Below are 16,763 nucleotides of genomic sequence, written 5' to 3'. Positions count from 1 at the left end.
CACGCCTCCGCCACCCATGATGCGCCGCATTTACAATGCGGCGCACCATGGGGCAAAAACGGCACAGATGCGTCACGCATCTGTGCCATAAAGGTATCGCATTGCTGGAGTTGCGTCGCATGCGCGACGCAGCTCCAGCAATGCTCTGGGGGGGCCCATTCTACTAATGCTCCGTCAAGCCTTACGCCTGCTTCAAGCAGGCGCAGGGTTTTGACGTAGCATTGGCCTAAAAGTGACTGAGTGAAATCTTGTAGAATTCACTCAGCCACTTTTAGGAGGCATTCCTGCACCGGAACGCCCCCCCCCCCCCGCACCAGAACGCCTCCTTAAGGCGCAGGGCTTTACAACGTGATGCATCTCCCAGATGCGTCACGTTGTAAATAGCCCGCACCATGGCGCATCTTTTGCGCCGCCACTGCGTCACAAAAGTGACGCAACGGCGGCGCAAAAGAGGCGCAAGGGGCTTGTAAATCTGCCCCTCTAATCTTTTTGTTCAGGTATTGAGCCCTGTGTGACTGGCACCTTCTTCCCCCAACCCTGCCCCCACTCCTCGGCTGTGCCATGCCTCCCCTGTCCAAATAACAGAATCCTGGTCGGCTGCAGCTTTCTGTCCGGCCCGGCTTTTGCTTGGCTACTCATGTGGATATTCCTCTGGTTACAGCTTAGAAGGGAGGAACACTTTTTCTACTGCATAACTTCAAATATATGAAAGACTTTCAAATGTATTTTCCAGAGTTTCGCTGGTCTCCCTGTTACTGTTAAAACCGTGTTTGACCCTTGTGACTTAGCCATCAAAAACAGCTGACCTTATGACCTCACCCTTTATAGTAATATTTTTATTTCCAGCATGTCTCATATAGTGAGTGCCCTTAGACTTTGTGCGCCGAACCACCTACATCCTTGTAATGTATGGACCCCCGTCTCGTGCCGCCCTTGAGTAACTCAGAACGCAGTAACTGAAATTGCGTTGCTGTTGCAATAAGGAATGGGTCATTCTTGGATGGCTCCTCGTCTGCGGCAGGATGTCCCTGTAGGGTGGTGTAGGACCATGTATCAGTGACGGACGCTGGTCCTTTCCTTGCAAGCCCTCCAGCATCTCATTCGTGACTGACATGGGCCTTAGAAGTAGAATAGGCCTTGCGGGCATAACGGTTTGTGGTCTTTATTTTATACTTATGTTATCAGAAGATGGAATACATTATCATCAGTTCCCTGGCTGATAGTATACATCTAATTAGTTAATAACTAGATCTAAAGAGGTGTTTAAAGCAGGCAGGGTGAAACAAGACACCTTCCGTTCTTAAGACGTCAGCAGGACGCCTCGAGGACGCACGGGCTTTGCATGAAGGCCCTCACTGCCTGGGAGGATAACAAGGGACCATGGAACAAACTATCCCCGGAAGTCTTGTGTTACACGGCGTGAGCACCCTGGGTGCAGGGTCCGCTCCAGTGACCAGAGCTCGGGTTTCTCACTTTGCTGTAGGATCGTGAGATGCTTCAGTGTCCTTGCACGTCTGATATTGTCACAGAATTACCTGCGGGCGGCGCCTGCACCGCTCCTCTCGAGAACAGTGTCCGTCACGTGCCGCCGCGCGGGATCTGTCGGTAAGGACCGCCAACGGTGCCGTTATTTTTGTGCATATCTCCCTCTTGGACGTTTGTATGCGCTTGTCACTCCTCTTAAGACAGATGGCTTTTCAGGGTTATCAAATGGATGCATAGCGGTGGAAGGACAAGACATTACCTCGAGCCTTTTGTCTCTAAGCCCCGTCCTCTTCAGACTGGGTGCCCCGACTTCCTGCTGGGGTAAAAGGTTCCTTATCTTCTTTATGGGGCCATCTGGACCCATAAAGAAGATAGAAACCTTTTACTTCAGCAGTAAGTCAAGGAACTCAATCTGAAAAGGATGGGGCTTAAAGAGAAAGAAGAACGTCACTACGACCTCTTCTCCAATGGCTGGCCACCGTTTAGAAGGCCAGCCAATGGAGAAGAGGGGCGGGGCTTAACCCCCGCTTGTGAAGTTCACTGTGAAACATAAAATATCGCGAGCTCGACTGCGCATGTGCGCAGTACACCACGCGAGACCTAAAAAGTGATGAGATGAAAGCTTGAAATACTGTGTGACAGGATATGTTGCCTGCTCTCATTAATAGCGGTTGTAATGTGAATATTCTGTGATGAATGACATTCCATACCCTTACAGGCATTCCTGGTTTGCCTACGGATCCTGAACATTCTGAGCCTCTTGCGGATTTCTCAAGCTGTTTCCTTCTTCTTCTGTTCCCTACCTCCACCCCAATGGTTTGAGGAATATAATAGTGGTGTGGGCGCTCAACAAAAACATAACTACACAAGTATGCAGTGACAGAAATCAGACAAAAGAGAAAGGAGAACGTCACTAGGACCTCTTCTCCAATGGCTGGCCACCGTTTAGGAGGCCAGCCAATGGAGAAGAGAGGCGGGGCTTAACCCTCGCTAGTGAAGTGCTCCTAAAAACATAAAATCTCGCGAACTTGACTGCGCATGTGCGCAGTACGCCACGCGAGACCTAAAAATGAACTAAATTATAGGTAATAACTATACTCCACTCTATCATTCATACCAAATGGTTTCAAAGTTTCAAGTCTATGGATCCAATAGTTCTCTCTTTGCAAAAGTAGCTTATTATTGTCTTTGCCTTCTGTTCTGTGAACTATTTCCAATATGGTAAATTTGAGTTGACTGATGTTATGTGTTTTCTCCAAAAAGTGACTAGCTACTGTGGATTTAAGTAGTTTATTGTGTATGTTGGATTTGTGCTCATTTAATCTGGTTTTAATCTTCCATTCTGTTTTCCCAACATAGCCTTGGCCACAGGGGCATTTTAATAAGTAGACTACATCCGTGGTGTCACAAGTAGCCGTCACTCTGACTTTTATGGTACGCCTTTTTCGTGGATCACCGGTCCCTTCATGACGTTGTTGCAATTACTGCAATTATGGCATGGTACCGTTCCTTTGTGTGTTGTTTCAGTTCAGTTGGTTTGAAATTTCAAAATTTCCCCCAAGTTACTGGCTCTTTGATATGCAAAAATTGGTACTTCTTTGAAGATGTTATTAAAATCATTTTCCTGCGCTAATATCGACCAATGACGTTTGATGATATTCCGATATGCTTTGCTTTTAGTAGAATATTTTGACACTACCACCATCCTGGTATTTTCTTTGCTAGGAGTTTTTTGCAAAAGTTCCAGTCTGGTTTTATGTGCACATTGCGTTTTTGCTAGATCTAGGACATTCGTGGGGTATCCTCTTTGAGTGAATCTAAGCTCCAGTTCGTCGATTTTATTGATGGCTGATTGTGATGATGAAATTATCATTTTTACCCTGAGCATTTGTGAGTATGGAAGATGTTGTTTCAAGCTATCCTGATGGAAGCTTTGGTAATGCAGGAGGTTATTGCGATCTGTGGATTTACGGTAGATATCAGTGGTAAATCCTGTAGTAGTTCTTGTAATCTCCACATCTAAAAAGGGTATTTTTTTATCTTGAATTTCTGATGTCAATTGTATTCTATTGTCTGCTTTGTTAAGGTTCATAATCGCCTCTGTCAATGTGGTTTTCGATCCACTCCATAGTAGGAATACGTCATCTATCAATCTCAAAATGGGCTCTTCCTTATATCTTTCCATAAAAAGGTTAGCATAGGCTGGGGCAGCTGAATTGCCCATGGAAGTACCCGACTGTTGCAAAAAATATTGATCCTTCCACTTGAAGTAGCTTTAGAATATAGTGAAGTACAGTAGTTCCATCAGGAATATTTTCATGTCCATTTCCAATCAGTGTGCAATAAGGCATGCTCAACTGATTTGATGCCGTGTTTGTGGGGTATTGAGGTGTACAGTGCAAAGTAGGATGGGTTCATCGGGTGTGAGTTCGACAGCTTGCAATTTATTTAGAAAATCTGTGGTGTCTTTTGCATATGTTTTCATTTTGGTAACACATGGTTGCAAGTATTTGTCAAGTAGTTGTCCTATTGGTTGATGTATACTGCCTTTCGTAGACACGATTGGACTAAAGGGGGGGTTTTGTATGTTTTTGTGAATTTTAGGGACCATATAAATGGTCGGACTTCTTGGGTGTGTGGGTGTGAAGAATTGTTTTGTTCTTTCGTTGATGATAACCCTGTCAAATGCACGATTAATGATGGACTGTAGTAGGTTGGAAAAAGATTCTGTGGGGTTAGATTCTAGTTTCATGTACAGAGTTGAATCCGATACATGTGTTTCCACCTCTTGTTCATAATGTGTTGTGTTTAAGATCACGATGGCTCCACCTTCATCCACCTTTTGACATATGATCCTGGGATTGTTGGCAATTTTCTTCAATATCCCCATTTCCTTTTGTGTGATATTGTTTTGCCTGGTGTTTTTTGTGAAATTCAATTTGGATAAATCCATTTAACCAGATTCTCAAATATGTCTGGGGACTTGTGGCTAATAGGTGCCATGTATGTGTTTTGGGGTGTGAGCCCGCGCAGTTGGTCTTCGTTGGTAGGTCTTTGGTCAGGTAGCATGTTACTGAAGAAATGTAGTTTCCTCATATACTTGAATAAACTTATTTTAAGTTCCAATTTGGTTGTCGGTGTGGTTGGTACGAAAGACATACCTTTCTGTAGTATGTTTATTTCCATTTGCTGTAGGGGTTCATGTAAAAGATGATACCAGGAGACTCTTCATAGTATTAAAATGGATTTATTGGTAACAGAGACACGAGTATGTGTCTCTACTAAATGGGGCCAGAGAGCAACTGCCTGTCATGGAATCTGGTGGAGCAGATTCCATGACATAGCAGGACTCTCAGAGACGCGTCACCACACATCTCCCCTTTTTCAAACAAAAGACAAATAAACAATATTACAGCAATAGGTAATAATATGCACTTACATTTGAAACAATATTACGGATAATAATGTGCACTTATCTTTATAATACAACAAGAAACTACATACTGTCTTTTCCTCTCTTCTAAACGAGAAAAAAAAATAAAGAAATAAATTAATCACATACAAAATCTTCTAATTTTCTTGGCTTAAATTTTTCTCGCAAGCTCTTCCTCACATTTTCGTCTTCTACAATTTTTCCATCGCTTGCATTGAAACGATTGCCAAGAGATTTAAAATTAGCAAAACTAGCACTTGGGTCAATCGCTAAGCGAGATATATTCCACCAATTTCCATCAGATAATTTCGCAGCATTCCTTCTTAAATCTACAATTTGTAATGAAGCTTTAAATTTAGAACAACCTTTTCCAACAAGACAAGGGTTTTTGACCCGCACCCAATCACCTAGGACCAAGTTTGTTTTTGCAGTGTCTTTAACAATTCTTTTTGCGCTAGAAACATCTGAATTAAATTTAGCCACATCCCATGCATTGTTAATGTCTACATTTTTGTTTAGACCAGAAGACATCCAAAAAGGGCACAATTCAGTGCTGGCTTTTCTCCCTCGCATTAATTCAAAAGGAGTTTTAGTTGTAACACTGTGAGGTGTTGTCCTGTAACTCCAGATCAACTCCTTCAAAGCCAATTCCACATTCATGTTACATTTAAAAGTAGACTGGATACATTCTACCAAAACTCTATTGAATCGTTCTACTTTGCCATTACTTTGTGGACTATATAACGGTGTTTTAATGTGTTTGATGTTACACTTCCTTAAAAATAGTTGCATCTCACTAGAAATAAACTGTACACCATTGTCAGTAAGTATTTCCTTCGGGATACCTTCTCTTGCGAACACATCCTTAAAAAATTTGATGACACTTGTCGTTGTTGGTTCCATTACACCTCTAAACTCAACCCACCTAGAAAGATGGTCAATTAAGACAATAAAGTACCTCATGTGACTGGGTAAAACATGATTGGCCCTAGGAAATCTACCCCAACTCGCTGCCAAGCTTTTTCTGTACAAATGGTATAACAATCTATTTCCTTTTCTGTTTTTAATACCTTGTCGCTAATCATACATTTTCTACAATCACGTATATACAAATCAACTTCTTGGTCCATTTTTGGCCACCAAAAATGGTCTCTTATTCTCCTCTTGGTAGAAGTTGCGCCTAAATGGCCGGACTGTGCTAAGTTAATGATTCGTTCATGAAAACAGGTGGGTGGAACAAGCTTATCACCACGCATTAGCTTATTACATTCTAATGACAATTCATCGGATACTTTCCAAAAACTTTGAAGTTTCTCATCCAAACTCTTTTCTTTCGGCCAGCCTGAGACCACCATTTTTAAAACTTGACTCAGAATAGTATCATTTTGTAACTCTTGAATCCACTCATTTTCATCTTTACAAATTCTAGAGTCACCAATAAAGGCGATAAAACATTCCTCTATTTCTGATTCCCAATCATACTCCTCACAATCACCAATAGGGAGTCTCGAGAGACAATCTGCTCTTGAGTTTTTCCCTCCTGGGATGTATTCAATTGAGAAACTAAACTCTAATAGTCTTGTTGAAAGTCTGGCTATACGTGCAGTAGTGTGTTTTAGTTTTTTTCCTGACAGGATTTCTACTAAAGGACGATGGTCTGTCCTTAAGACAAATGGTCTTCCCCACAAATAGGCTCTAAATTTTTCCACACTCCACACACACGCCAATAGTTCCTTTTCGATAACGGAATATTTCCGTTCAGGAGGACGTAAAGTCCTAGAAGCAAAACCTACAGTTGTTTCAAGATTATTGTTAAATTGAGTTAAGACTGCACCTAAACCATATTCCGAAGCGTCAACAGTCACACAAGTCTTTCTTCCCTCTACAAATGGTTGCAATGCAGGTGCTGAAGTGATGTCTCTTTTAATTTGTTCGAATGTTTGCTGACAAACCTCTGACCAAACAAATTTTTCTCCTTTTTTAAGTAAAACCTTAAAACATTCAGTGATGCTTGCAAAATTACGCATACATTTTGCATAAAATTCGCACAAACCTAGGAAAGACAATAACTGGTCTCTATTCTGAGGTGCAGGAGCATCAACAATACTCTTTACAAGGCTTGGTCTGGGTTTGATCCCTTCCTCAGTAAATACGTGCCTAAGGTATTCAATTTCTTTTGTCTTAAATATGCATTTATCTTTCCTTAAGGTTACACCTCTTTTTTCTAAGGTTCCCAAGACCTCTATTAATGCGACATCATGATCATTTTCAGAGTTGGCAAAAATCAAGATATCATCTTGAAAGATTGCTACATGATTATTACCAACAAACATATCTGACATGAGTCTTTGAAATACTGCCGCAGCCGATGCAATGCCAAAGGGCATGCGGCAAAATTGAAAAACCCCATCTGGAGTTACAAATGCTGTCAGATGTCTTGAATTTTCTTCTAACTCAACTTGGTGGGAAGCTGCCCTTAAGTCCAGCTTGCTAAACCACTTAGCAGGTCCCACTTTAGTTATTAAATCCTCTATTCTAGGCAAAGGATAATTGTCTACCCAAATGGCCTCATTTACGCTCCGCATATCAACACACATGCGTAATTCCCCATTCTTTTTCTTCGCCAAAACAATCGGGGACAACCACAAAGTTCCATCAGTTTTTTCGATAATACCCTGTGAGCACATATCATTAAGCATGGCAGAAAGATCACTCCTCACACTTAATGGTATGTTCCGCAATTTATGCTTTACTGGAACAACATCACTTTTAACTTTAATACGATAAGTGAAATCTGAAATTTTACCCAGTTTGTCATTAAAAACCTTTGAAAATTTCTTCTCCCAGAACTTGTCTTCATTAGTTATTGAACCTACTCTCTTACTTTCAAATGAGAGGGGTTGTTCTAAACCTGGTCTAATTGTGATACCAAATTCAGCTTGATGGATGAGACCTAGCACATTTATCCCTTTTCTTGCAACATAAACTTTGCCATATACTAATTCGTTCAAAATGTTTATATTGGACCAAAAGAACCCAATGAGATCCACTTTGCTCCCTTCAAATGCTACTGTGGAAATGTCTGGAGGAAGTAAAACTTTGTTATGCCAATTCTTATCAAAAATATCTTTTGAAATGATGGTTATACGTGCGGCAGTATCAACTAATAATTGTATAGCATGCCCTTCAATTGATACATTGAGATTAGGATCAATCACAAGCTCTTCATCACTAGAATTGACACACCTGACACCCAAAAGCAATTCCTGATTACTTTCAAGATTTTCTTCATCAAAGTTATTACCAAAATCATTCAAAACACATCTAACATTAAAAGGTCTGCCAGTTCTGCACATTTTCATAAAATGGCCAATTTTTCCGCATTTTTTACATTGTTGACCACTAGCTGGACAAAATTTAAATGAAGAAACATGAGAGGGTGAACCACATCTAAAGCAGAATGTTCTTTGGAATTGTTGACCAGTTGAATTAGGTTTAGCAAAAGGTTTATTTTTGAAACTTTGTTGCAGATTTTTTGTTAAATTCGGCTTATTAACAACTGCTCCTGAGATTGATGTTTTAGCTAATGAATCTTCCAAAACTTTAGCGTCAATAGAGGAACCTTCAATGCTTTTTGCTAGATCTATGGCCTTATCTAAAGTTGGATTCTTGCAAGCCAGGAGTCTTTGTTGTATATTCTTAGAATGGCACCTAGCCACCAATTGGTTGAGTATTAATTCTCCAGTAAAATTGTCGAAATCACTTTTGGATGCTAACATTTTGAGCGCCGTAACATAAGTGTCTATACTTTCGTTAGGCTGTTGAGCTCTTGTAAAGAATTTGTATCTATGTACAACAATGTTTTTTGTTTTCGTGAAGTACTTATCAAGTTGTGCAACAGCAGTTTCGATTCATCCAAGTCTTCATTTTCAGCAGGTACATGTTCAGGCAAGTGATCAAAGACGTTTTGCCTTTCCACTCCCAAGTGATAGTACATTAAGTTTTTCCGTCTCTCTGGTCTAAATGTCTGAGCATCAATTGCACCTAAATAAGCCTTAAATGATCTTAGCCATAAGTTCCACTCCAAAGGAGGGTCTCCTGGTTCTTGCAGGAAAGGTGCTGGAGCTTGTACACTTTGCATGTCGTCCATACAAAAATGTATACCCAGAGATTGGTATTAAATTGTAATTAAAAAGAGAAATAAAAGAAATAAAGCGTGCAAATCGCTTATGTAATTTGCACTTATTCTTATTCTCCTTTATTTTTAAACAAACTTGACTTAATTTGATTCTTTTAAATGTAAAATGTGTTAAAATGGTAATAAAATAAGAGTTTATGTATTTATTTTTGGCTTATTTCACTTCTTTTGTCCCAAACATATCCCAGAATGCAATGGCCAGGGAGAGGCTGTCTTCTATTTCCAGCTTTTATACTTTTAGAACTCCCATGATGCACTGGGACACAATGGAGACACCATCGAGATTAGCTGCTCCAAAAAGTGAGTGAGACTCTGTGCGCTTCGTGTTGTACTCGCGCTGCCAAGTGAAGTCTGTCACTGTGTTCGTGAAGTCTGTCACTGTGTTCGTGAAGCTCATGGACAATCCAGTACTGTATTCGTGCTGTATTCGCGCTGCCGTGTGGGGGTCTACCGCTGTGCTCGTGAGGCGCATAGAATCTAGACATCACGCGCTGATGTCGCCGCTTGACAGTTCACACGGACAGGCTCGCTCTGTGCTCAAACACGTAGAGACTTGAGACTTGAAAGTATTTTCAGCTTAAAATTATCGCATATGACCATACGAGGCGCAATAGTGAAAAGGAAAGGTCTCACCGCTCCTCTGGCCCCCTTTTAGCTTCGGGTTTCTGTCTTCAAGTTTTGCCGGTAATGCGATTCTTTATTTCTCCGTGTTCGTCCAGGACGAACTCAGCTTAATTAGTTCTTCCCTATCGTCGCCAGTGTAAAAGATGATACCAGGAGACTCTTCATAGTATTAAAAGGGATGTATTGGTAACAGAGACACGAGTACGTGTCTCTACTAAACGGGGCCAGAGAGCAACTGCCTGTCATGGAATCTGGTGGAGCAGATTTCATGACATAGCAGGACTCTCAGAGACGCGTCACCACAGTTCATCCGAGATGTTAATCACCAAATTGTCCAGTTTCAGTTCTTCTTGCCCTTGTCTTTCTTCCCTCCTGCTGTGGTGCTCCTGGTGTTCGGTGTGTCTTTTTCTTTTGCCCTTCCAGGGTCTCCTTTTTCTGGTAGGCCCACCTCTAAAAAAGTCTCTGCTGGATTTTGGAGTTGGCCAACACTTTGTGATTGTCCTGTAGTATGAGGTTGTTCAGTGGAAATAACTGGTTGTTTTAGGGTTCTGACTTGTTATAACCTTCTCTTGGTCTGTTTGATGTGTCACTACCAGAGGATGATGTGTCGGTCTGTTGTGATTCTGGTCTGTTTTGTCGTCAACGTGCGACATCTTGGGTGATTGGCTCACTTTTTAAAAAAGAAAACAGTTGCTAAGTGTTGCTGGTGTAGTAGATCATCTTGGTCCCAAAAGACTCGACCAATGCAGCTAAAGGGGCCATATAGATGTTAAACATGTTGGGGAAAGGACCTAGCCCCGGGGCACTCCCACCAAGACACTGCTCTTACCTGACAAAAAAGGTGGTATCCAAACCTCTTGGTGGCTGCCTTCAAGGAAGGATTTCAGCCACTTCAGTGATGTGCCCCTGATGCCTATGTCATGAAGAAGGGCAAGCAGCCTGGAGTGTGGACCATGTTAAAAGCAGCGGATAGGTCCAGCAGTAGCAGGACTGCTTTTCCAGCTGCATCTAAAGTGGATTTAATCACTTCATAAACTTCCAGAAGTGCTATTTTTGTACTGAATTGTGACCTAAATCCTGATTGACTAGGGTAGAGGAGCCCGTTGAACCGTAAGTAGGATAGCTGTCGATTAACTTCTGCACAATTGTAGACGAGGTTGGCTGCAAGGAGATAGGTCCATAGTTACTTGGGGTCTGTATTAGTTTTTGGGGAAGTGGCAGAATCCTGGCCTGTTTCCAATTAGAAGGGACCATCCCGGATGACAGGGACTTGTTCAGTAGGGATTTCAATACCTGCTTGATGATATCCACTCCCTGCACTAGAACAAAAGGGGGGCATGAGTCAAAAGGTGAGCCTGACCTGAGATTTAAAATGGCATGCAGGTGATGATGTCAGGGGAAGAAAGCCGAATGGCTAAGAAACCTATTGTGGTTAGGCTATTTTGAATTTCCGCAATTTTGTTCTTGAACAAGTAGGCCAGTTATTCGCACCACTTGGCTGAGGAATCTTTGCTGTGGTGGCATGCCACAGGATCAAGAAATGTATTTACTATATTAAAATTTCTGTTGGATTGTTGGCTGCCTTATCAATCTTTCCCTCCTAAAATTTATTTTTAGGGGAATTAGTTAGCCTAGAATAGAGTGCTGACTTGTATTTTGATTTATTCTCCAAGCTATTGTCGGACACGCTACAGTAGCAGCATCTGGGCAAAGTGGTCTCTTTAATGGGTGGAGCGTGAAGCCTTTAAGACTGGGTGCTGCACCAAGCATGACTACTCATTGTTCCGGAAACATGCCTTCCTCATCTGCTGTTGGTGTCCTGCTCCAGCCACCCTTCACCTCGGTGTTGGTATTCTTCTCGAGCATCCCTTTCACCTCGGCTTCAGTTGTTCGAACGTCCTATAGGTGTGAGTTTAAGAGAGAGAGATTGGATCTATACCTTAATGACATAGGTGAGAGAGATTTTTGTCGAATCAGGATTTACATTGTAGTTCCTTTCCTTTCATTATAGATGTAATAAGAGCATAATTAGAACATCAATTTACCTGACACAGGAGGAAGGGACATCAGGTAACTAGAACAGGGTCTTATTTGATAGTGAGCGGCTGCCACTTATTATCACTCAGTATTAAAACATTGTTCTTATGTTGTAGAAACGAGAAGTCAAGACAACATCAATGCCTAGAAGTGATATCATGACATCCACCAATTTATGTCCCTTAATCCCCCTGGGTCAGGTGGGGTCCTTACAACAGGATCCACTTTATCTATAGGGAAGGTGGGAATTTTCAGCCTATCCATTTCACTTTTGCAAATGCATTCTGGTAGGAGCCTGACAGCTATAGATAGTATGCCAAGCTCGTTGGTCCTTGTTACACTTTTTTTTCACATGTCTATGGTTTTATTCAAACCACGGGCAAGAGAGCTTGAAACAGCCGGTTATGTGTCTAGGAAGGGGGAGCTCACTGTTCCACAGAGGGCCAAACCCAATTATCAAACATTTGAATATCTGACTCAAGTAGATCAGAGAAGCTTGGCATCCTGTTTTCCAAGGTTTTTAACAAGCTATCCTGGGGGATCCTGGAAAAATGTTGATATTTTTCTAGAGTGGAGGAGGTTCAGGACTTCCATGAGAGGCCACCTGCCAACCGAAATTGATTAAGTAAAGGTCAGTCCATTAAAGAGGGAGGGGGGTCAGACATGCTTAGGTTCTTCTTGGAGAAAATCAAATAGATAATATTTCCCCCAATATGCATGTGGTTAGCGACCAAAAGAGAGTGTCTCTGTCAAAGGAGCGTTCCAGTGGATATTAAAGTCAGCAAGTATGATACAGTGTGAAAAGCATATTAGAACCTGTGAGACATTTTCATAGAGGGAATTAAGGAAGTGGTCATCCGGGCCCAGAGGCCTGTAAATCAGAAGCCCCCCAACCGACTGTTGGGCATTCAGTGCTGAGCAGAAGCCAAAGGTGTCAGCCTTTAATAGGTTGTGTGCATAAATAAATATCCTTAAAAATAATGGCAATACCTTGTTGTTGGAAAGTGGATTATTGGTAGGGGCTTAAGTAGATCTACCACTGTTAGTAAGGCCACTAACACAGTATAGGGCTCAGAATAGGTCTTAGAAAATTATTCCCATACTCAAACCTTGGTAGCTTGGCTGCGAGCAGGCAGGCGTAACTTCAAAGACAGGTATGTAAAGCATTTAAAAACATAAATTCAGTAAATAATTAAGACACAACACACAATAAAACTCCAACACCAATTTACAGAAATAGAAAATATTTGTATCTTTAAAATGACACCAAAACGATAAAAATCCAATGTAGGAAACAGAAGATATGAATTTTCAAAGGTTTATCATTATCTAGCACATAGAAACCTGTAGCACCTTATCAGGACATCTGGTTGCGATAGACCGGAGTCTTTCAGCGGGATGAACCAAGGATCCTGGCCGACTCACAGTTGAAGGCAGGCGGCTTGGCTTACACAGTTGCTCTCCTCCCCTTTTCTTCGTTCAGACTTATAAACTTTTACGGAGCTTTTTCTTGCGGGATTTCACGATGCTCTTCACTAGGGCGAATTCGTTGAGAGTTTCCGGACTCACATTTCGCCTACTCCTGGTCAAACTCTGGAAGTAGGACTTTCTGAGCTTTTCAACGGGACAAACTTGGGCGGCAGGCCGACTCACGGTTAAGAGCTCGCGACTTGGCTGACCAGGTTGAGTCGATCCTCCTATGGAGCTTTTTTTCAAAGTTGTTCCAAAATTCTCCAAACTTCTGGAACTTCTTCCTGAAGTCCCCCAAAGGGTCCAAAAGTGTCTCGAACTCACCAAAGGTCTGGAGTCTCCAAGATGGTCCTTGAAAATTGAGGACTTCAGTTACCACAATCCACTTGGACAAAATCCTTACAAATCCACTGGTAGTTCTCTAGGTTGATGTTCCAGTTGAGCTCCTTTAACCTGTCCCTTGCAAGGAGTCCACTCCTTAGTCATTTTACAACAAGGTAATCCACAGGCTGTAGTTTCAGATGGTGCAGAAGGTGCAATCAAAAGAGTAGAGTTGTAAATGACACTGGTGTCTTCTCCTTCCCTGAAAGTCCATTGTTTACAACTCCTCCCCCTGCTCTGGCAGTCTTGTGTAACAGAACACTGCCCCGCCACCAGAGCTGGTTAACCCCATGGGCTCTTTATCACCTCTTCAAAGGAGCCTGGCAAATCCACTTAACATTGACCAATCAGGACTGACCACTGGAAGGCTGAATCTGGGCTTGCAAACAAGAAAGTCTTATAACTTCTTGTCTGTACATTTTAGGAGAAATTCAACAGTATCATATCGTTGGATTTATTAATACCATTCTGGGAAGTCTTTTAATGGTATTTCTAGCCTTCTTCTATCAATAGTTAGCAGTTAATAACTTCTTGCCATATTAACCTATGTGGCATGGGATTTGCAATGGGAAAAATTACTTGGGCCATTTTTCCAGCACCAGGGCTTATGAAACATATTTTATAAGTACTTTGCATATATCTACAGGACCCCTATCCCTGGATCACCTAGAGGAGACTTTACGGGTTCTCTGGATATGTAAAAATATTGCAAATCCTCCCTCCACAGTGCTCCTAGCACCAAAGTCGATTTTGGGGAGTGCTTTATCACAATGAGGGGAGTAAAAGGTGGAATTTCATTTAACCCAGGGCATATAAAACTCATTTTATAAGTGTCCTCCTTATAAATACCTGATTCCCTACCCCTGGGACACCTAGGGGACACCCTGGGGGTACCTAATATGCCCAAACATTGTAGGTTATCTATTTTTAAGTCCCCCAAAGTCGAGTTTGAGCACAATTTACTTTTTAAAAGCAGTCCTGCAGCACAGAGACACTTTTAAACTGACCTCAAGCTCAGCAGTGCACACATGCAAGTGCAGAAAGGGCTGATGGTATCTAAACTGCCATGCCCTATTAATACTAAGGGCTGATAGGTAGTTTCAACCCCCCACCCTATTATGTACTAGGGCCCTGTAGGGTAGGTCATGTTAGTGGTGGGCAGAATTTGCAAAATTGTCTTTCGCAAACTTCTGCGAAACGGCAAAAAATCTCAGGGAACATGCGGAAATACGCGTGTTCGCAGACATTTTCGGGGGCGGGGTTTCTTTGTGAGTTCATAGTGCTTTTCCTACACTACAGCTGCGTAAAGGGCCAAAAGAGTTGTCTCTCCAGTGACCATGTGTGTGTAACTTTGCCATCGCGCCAAAAGGCGCCGGGGTCCGTTGAATGAACTGTCCATCATAGTGGGTAAAGTGCGGGAAGACGGTGCACACCGATAGTGTTTGGGGCGGGGCCAAACGGGCGGGCTTCTATGCGAGTTCACATGCCTCTTGTGTTTATAAAAGGTCAGAGACCGATCAGAGCAGCAGATGAGGAGAAAGAAGGTCATGGTCACAGGAACTGCAATGGGATTTCGCTCGTGAAAGTCAAGGATGCAAATGAAGAAAACAACAAACCTTCTCAGGGGTCCCACTGATACTTGGTCCTTTTAAACCAACAAAGAAGAACTTGGCACAGAAGCTGTAATATAAAATACATATTTATTGAACCTCAGATGAGGGAGACTACGTCACACAGAAGCCTTAGCAAATGAATCAGGCAGTCTAAGGAGTACAGAAAACTGGGGCCTTATATATGCTTAGGGTTAACATAGTCAGCATAAGAACAAGGGGCAGTCCTGGCTCATGTAAGCATGCAAAATGACTAATATGGTAATATGGACATGCAAGATCTGCTTGCTCAAGAAGGTGGGAGGAGCTAACAGTGGCTGTTTTTGGCAAACACATCCTTACATTTACATACTAGGAACAGTTGCAAGGACAGCTGCAAGCTCAACTGAGCATTTGCAAAGGTGGAAGATGCTGAATATAGTTCGTTTCTAGCAGATTACAAGAGCAGAGGACAACAAAAGAGATGACTGGGCTGTTCCTAAAGAAAGGAAGAAGAAAACGGACACTAAGGTACAAGGGCTAGTGCTCAATGGAGGACAACCACTGGGTATCCAATTTGTTGGATATAATGGCCTCACACACCCTTGCAAGAGTCATGCTTCATCATCGGCAATGCTCCTCGTTGGGCAGGCGGTGCAATGCCCAACGGGCTCACCTCAAAGAGGGGCTCTTTATAGGAGATCTTTTATCCAACTGCCTATGGGTGAAGTGAGGGTGAGGGGCCAGGACAGAGTAGATGGTGTGGGTGAGGATAAAATGTGGCACAAGGTACCGGAAAACAATTTTATTCTGGTGCAAACTTGCATTCACTTTGGGACCAGGATTCAGAGGCCTGATGCTAGGATCTCTGAAGCAACCCTTGTTTCAAAAGGGGTCAACTCAAGCAAAGCCTCCTCACCATTCTGGCCGGTCTGTGACTCTCAGCTGGGCATCAAATATTTCTCCTTTCTGATTTGTGACCCCGTCTTTCGCCCAAGACAGTGGCAGGGGTACACATGCGCTGAAGCAAGCGTCTCTCCCTCTGAAGCAGGTGCAGGCTGTCTGCAGCCTGCTCCGAGCCCCTCCCCCCTCCCTCTGCTCTGACTGAAGAGAAACAAAGTATCAACATACTTTATTTCTCTTCAGTCAGAGGTGCCAGGCCGGAAAGAGGTTGGGGGTGGGGGTCCCAGAGAGCAGGAGGCAGCATAGAGCACTGCTGGGAATCTGACAAGGGTGGGGTGGGCCCCCCAGAGAGCAGGAGGCAGCACAGAGCACTGCTGGGACCCTGACAAGGGTGGGGGTGAGGCCCCAGAGAGCAGGAGGCAGCACAGAGCACTGCTGGGACCCTAACAAGGGTGGGGTGGGGGCCCCAGAGAGCAGGAGGCAGCACAGAGCACTGCTGGGGCCCTGACAATGGTGGTGGTGGGGCCCCAGAGAGCAGGAGGCAGCACAGAGCTCCGCTGGGACCCTGACAAGGGTGGAGTGGGGGCCCCAGAGAGCAGGAGGCAGCACAGAGCACTGCTGTGACCCTGACAAGGGTGGGGGT

Source organism: Lissotriton vulgaris, unplaced genomic scaffold (genome assembly GCF_964263255.1).
Source record: "Lissotriton vulgaris unplaced genomic scaffold, aLisVul1.2 SCAFFOLD_215, whole genome shotgun sequence".
Classification (NCBI taxonomy): domain Eukaryota; kingdom Metazoa; phylum Chordata; class Amphibia; order Caudata; family Salamandridae; genus Lissotriton; species Lissotriton vulgaris.
The sequence above is the reverse complement of the archived record's forward strand: the minus strand, read 5'-3'. Positions refer to the sequence as shown.